Below are 5,981 nucleotides of genomic sequence, written 5' to 3'. Positions count from 1 at the left end.
TGTTGATGGACATTTAGGCTGCCTCCATGTCCTGGCTATTGTAAATGGTGCTGCAATGAACATTGTGGTGCATGTATCTTTTGGAATTATGGTTTTCTGTGGGTATATACCTAGGAGTGGGATTGCTGGGTCATATGGTAATTCTATTTTTAGTTTTTTAAGGAACTCTGTACTGTTCTCCATAGAGGCTGTACCAATTTACATTCCTACCAACAGTGTAGGAGGGTTCCCTTTTCTCCACACCCTCTCCAGCATTTATTGTTTGTAGATTTTTTGATGATGGACATTCTGACCAGTGTGAAGGTGAATTTAAACTTTTAATAAGAGAATTTAAACCATTCATATTTGTTGTGATTACTTACATATTTGGCCATATTTCTATAATCTTATTTTACATGTCTCATTTACTATGTTTCCTCCCCCAGCTCTGTTTTATTTTTTCTTTTACTCTGCTTTGCTGGATCGATTATTTACAATAGCCAAGACATAGAAACAATCTAAGTGTCCATTGGTGGATGCATGGATAAAGAAAATGTGGTAAATACCCACAATGTACTATAATTCAGCCATAAAAAAGAATGAAATCTTGCTATTTGTGACAACATGGGTGGACTTTGAGGGCATTATGCTGAGTGGAATAAGTCAGACAAAGAAAGATAAATACCATATGAACTCACTTATGTAGAATCTAAAACAAAACAAAACAAAAAAAACCCAAACCAAGTTCACAGATACAGAGGATAGATTGGTTGTTGCCAGAGGTGGGGGGTAGGGGGTGGGTGAAATGGGTGAAGGGAGTCAAAAGGTATAAACTTCCAGTTATAAAATAAATAAGTCATGGGGATATAATGTACAGCATGGTGACTACAGTTAATGATACCCTGTGCTGCACATTTGAAAGATGCCAATAGAGTAAATCTTAAAAGTTCTCATCATAAGGAAAAAAATTGTAACTATGTGTGGTGACATGTGTTACCTGGACTTATTGTGATGATCATTTTATAATATATTCAAGTAACAAATCATTATGTTGTACACCTGAAACTAATATAATGTTATATGAGTTAATTATGCCTCAATAAAAAATGAAAAGGCAACCTACAAAATAGAACAAAATATTTGCAAACCATATATCTATAGGAGGTCAATATTCAAAATATATAAGGAACTCATAAAACCCAATAGCAAAAACAAAACCAAACCAAACCAAACCAAATACTCTAATTTAAAACTGGACAAAGGACATGAGTAGACATTTTTCCAAAGAAGACATATAAATGGCCAACAAGTACACCAAAAGGTGCTCAACATCACTAGTCATCAAGGAGATGACAATCAAAGTCATGATGAGCTATAACCTTGTACCTTTTAGGATGGCTATCATCAACAAGAAAAGAGGTAACAAATGCTGGCAAGGATGTGAAGAAAAGGGAACCCTTGTGCACTGTTGGTGGGAATGTAAACTGGTAAACCACTATGTACAACAGTATGGAGATCCCTCAAGAAATTAAAACTAGAACTACCACATGATTCACTAATCCTACTTCTAAGTATATATCCAAAGGAAATGAAACTATTATTTTGAAGAGATATCTGTACTTTCATTTTCACTGAAGCATTATTCATAATAGCCAAGGTATGGAAATAACCTAAGAGTGTGTTGGCGGATGAATGAATCAAGAAAATGTGGTATATACATGTAATGGATTATTATTCAGCCTTTAAAAAGAAAGGAAATCCTATCATCTGCGACAATATGGATGAAGCTGGAAGGCATTATGCTAAGTGAAATAGGCCAGAGAGAGAAAGACGAATGTTGCATGGTATCACTTATATGTGGAATCTAAGGGAAAAAAAGTCAAAATCATAGAAACAGAGTAGAATGGTGATTATCAGGGGTTGGGATGTTGGGGAAATGGGGAGATGCTGGTCAAAGGGTACACACCTTCAATTATAAGATGAATAAGTTCTGGGAATCTAACGTACAGCGTGGTGACTATAGTTAATGATATTGTATTGTATACTCGAAACTTGCTAATTTCAAGTATACAAAGAAAGGTACTATGTGAGGTGATGGGTTTGCTTTTAAAAAACTTCCTATGACTGATGTCAGAAATGACAACCACCAACTCCCAAATACTATATTAAATCTCTGTCAGAGATACTAAAGAACAATTTTGAAAGGGTGTGAATTCCCCTAAAACTTAGGTGTAGTGATGAACTACAGAATATCCTAATTCATTAGAGGTATCCCTTATGGATGGATCATGTATATAACAACACCTCAAATTATTTTATTCCATCCATGTGTTACAGCTTCTGAAATTAGGCCAGTAAGGTCTGTAAGTTTGCAACCAACTTCCTTTCTATTATCCTAGATTTACTAACATCAAGATTCGAGATATAGACCCCAGTTTCAATTTTTTTTTTCAGCGTACTTCCCACTTTTACTAGACACACCAGATACACACCAGATACATATTTTTAAAATGGGCTTTACAATGTATAGTTTTATCACCTCGTTTACAATTAAATATATTGTGAACATTTTATCTTTTACCACCGTTAAAATAATTGCATAGTATGGAGAAATCATAATGTATTAAGCACTCTTAATACATTGGGGGACTTTACATAGAATTTTTTTTTCAAGGAGACTTTATTCTCTTTTCAAATCCTTGAGAAAACCGGTGCCCTTGTCTTATACAGCTTCCTACAGATGATAGAAACTTGTCCTTCAACTTAGCTTTTTAACTTGCTTCTCTATACCCATCCGATCAACCAAGTAATACATTTTATTTTCTCAACTCTTTCTCATTTGTTCCCACTTTAATATCTAGTCTCCTAGGGACACACGCACACTTCCGTTTCTCCAGCATCCTGTCTCTCACCTCCGATATCTGCCCCTCTCTTCTCCTTTGCTCCCTTTACAGATACTTCCTTTCCTTTCCTTTTCAAGATATTATCTTAATTGATTTTGATCAACTCTATTCAGTGCTTTATACTCAGTTCCACACTGAGAGTAACCTTTAATAATCTGAAGATAGAATTCAATTGTTTAAAGGAAACTATTAATAAGCCCTTGCTAGAGTTACATGTATCAAGAAACATAGGACTTGGGCACAAGATATGGGTTACTTTTTTTTTTTTAAGTAGTTTTTTGGAGAGGGCAGGGCAGAGGAAAGTAGTTGGTACTTTAAGGAATGTTAGGGACCATCTATTCACTATTTCACTGTGTTAGGGAAATCTATTCACTATTTCAAGGCAACTAACAAATCATCATCTCTCAGGTGGCACATTGGAGGACAGCCTTTACAGGTCATGAAATTTGTATGACAAATGTTGCATGCAAACATGGGTTAATTATAACTTTGTATAGCAAGGCAGATGACAGGTAGCATAAGAGCACATGCAGACAGTGTTAATTCTGGAGTCCCAGAAGCTGTGAGGTGGTTATCCATTACAACCAGGTAGGAATGACTGAGGAAGACAGCAAAGCTGGCCATGCCAGCACTTACACATGGAACACTTCCTGGGCCACCAGGTGTGATGGGGCACAGGTCCACAGTTCTCTTTGTGCAAGTCATGCTCACAGTTCCGTCCATAGAAAGAGGGAGGGCAGGCAAAAGGGACCCCAGGATGCAGGTTTCCCCATACAGACAGGAGCTATTTAGCTCCTTACTGTCCTGGATTCCCATGGATGGTACAAACTGGGAAGGTTGATGATGAATTGCAGGCTCCTCCCAGGACTGCAGGCCATCATCTCCAAAGGCCAGGTCTCCCTGTGATGGATGGGCAAGTTCATGGTGGCCCAATCGAGCAACTAGTTCAAATGCTCTGGAAAAAGCCATGATCAAAATCACACTGGAAGAGAAGCACTCCATCTTTCTTCAGTCCATGTCTCACAGGTCAGTCCTAACAAACGCTTTGACTATAACCTTCAGGGAGATTCTCCTCCCTCAGCCACACCTGACTTTCAATTTTTTTCATTGAAATAATTAAATAATTATAGATTCACATGTAAGTGTAAGAAATAACACAAGAGATCCCTGTGCACCATTCTCAGTTTACCTCAATGATAACATTCTGCTAAATTATACTATATTGACAGTAACCAAGATATTGACAGTAATAAAATTCACCAATTAAAAGAATCCCAACTTTCATCTTCAAATGTGTAGAGGAATTATCTATCTGGTGACAAGAAGCTGATCCTGATGTTTTTCACAAGAAGCTTTCATTAATCATTCCTTTGGATAATCAAACTGAAACCTATGTTAAACATTTGTTAATAGAACAAACCCAAAGGGAAGGATTATCATCTGTTCAAGAAGATGTAAGGAGAATTTATAAGCAGAAACTTCTGCCCACCAGTCCAGCCCCTCAGTCTTCACTGTCTCCTTCCACACAGAAAACCCAGGTTAACATTGCATTGAATCTGTAGATTGATTACCCTACCCCGCCACCCTCTATTTTGTGGTAGAAGACAGCATATCCTAAAATGCCTTAGCCAGAAATAAACAGAATAAAGAAGAAAAAAGAAATAAAGTGGAAATTATGAAGTAGAAGTGGGTAACATCATCAGCAGGGTGTGAAAGTGTAAGGGTGAATGTTTAGGCAGGTCGGGTGGAGGCAAGGAGGACCTGGCCTCTCCCACAACAGGTCTGAGCTTGTGCAGTGGGCAGTGGTGTCCTCTGTTAGTTTGTGGCAGGGATGACATTCCACTAGGGCCATGTTCAGAAACAGCAAGGGGGCAGCTGCGCTGGAGCCAGGTTGCAGGTGCCTCAGAAATGCCACATGCAGCATTATCATGGACCTGGTCCCCTCCTTACCTGTGGAAGACAGAAGTCCAGGGTTTGCGCATAGGATTTCTTGGATGGATCAAAGTAAAATTCCCCCAGGTGGGCTTTAATTCCTGAATGCAGACTGACCTCTAGCCCCAGCCTAAGCTTTCTACTTGGAAGGGGGTCATATGAGTGGAGAACTATTTGTATTATGGCGTTTTGGAGTGTTTTACTTTTAAATACTCTCTGCCTCAGTGTTTTTTGTATTAAAGTGCATACTTCTAGAGGAAGAGATCATGTTTGTCATCTCTCATAAACCACACAACAAATTACCAAATATACATAGACACACACAGACACATGCACACACTCACACACACACAATACAATGCAAGGGAAGAAGAATTATCCAGGAAAAGATCACGGTTTCTATCCTGTTCTATAGCTCTGTCATTAATCAAGTTAGGATAAGTTACTTAACTTTTCTACTTCTTTATTTATAAAAATGAATATACTGATACATGCCTCATAAGAATCATTTTTTAAAATAAATTTATCTATTTTATTTATTTTATTTTTGGCTGTGTTGGGTCTTTGTTGCTGCATGCGGGCTTTTCTCTGGTTGCAGCTACTCTTTGTTGTGGTGCGCAGGCTTCTCGTTGTGGTGGCTTCTCTTGTTGGGAGCACGGGCTCTAGGCACGTGGGCTTCTGTAGTTGTGGCACACGGGCTCAGTAGTTGTGGCTCACGGGCTCAGTATTTGTGGTGCACAGGCTTACTTGCTCCACGGCATGTGGGAACTTCCTGGACCAGGGCTCAAACCCTGTCTCCTGCATTGGCAGGCGGATTCTTAACCAATGTGACACCAGGGAAGCTCCAAGAATCATTTTAACATTGTCTGGGCTATAACTCAAGTGATTACCATTGGATCTGAATAGTGGGTCAAATATATATGCTTCATTGGAGAGAAATAAATGTATAAAAGCACAAACCAGGAAGTTCAGTCATTATCACCTCAACTCTCCAAATAGGAAATGCTTCTTCTTAAATTGCTCACTAGCCAGAAATACAGTGGAGTAAGACAGTAGGGGATTTCTCATCAGTGCTTATGGGAGAGATCAGGAGAAGAAAAAGACCACAGCTAGGTATATGGTATGGTGGAAAGAAAACAGAGAGGTAGGGATAGGAGGAAAAAAAAA

At 38.5% G+C, this 5,981-nt stretch overlaps 1 pseudogene; it reads right to left on the bottom strand.

Moving 5' to 3' along the window:
- Positions 1 to 3,359: 3,359 nt before the first annotated feature.
- LOC113627141 (teratocarcinoma-derived growth factor 1-like) lies at positions 3,360 to 3,899 on the bottom strand (annotated as a pseudogene).
- Positions 3,900 to 5,981: the final 2,082 nt, after the last annotated feature.

Source organism: Aethalodelphis obliquidens, unplaced genomic scaffold (genome assembly GCF_003676395.1).
Source record: "Aethalodelphis obliquidens isolate GAN/ISIS:26980383/991018 unplaced genomic scaffold, ASM367639v1 scaffold1, whole genome shotgun sequence".
Taxonomy (NCBI): domain Eukaryota; kingdom Metazoa; phylum Chordata; class Mammalia; order Artiodactyla; family Delphinidae; genus Aethalodelphis; species Aethalodelphis obliquidens.
The sequence above is the reverse complement of the archived record's forward strand: the minus strand, read 5'-3'. Positions and strand labels throughout refer to the sequence as shown.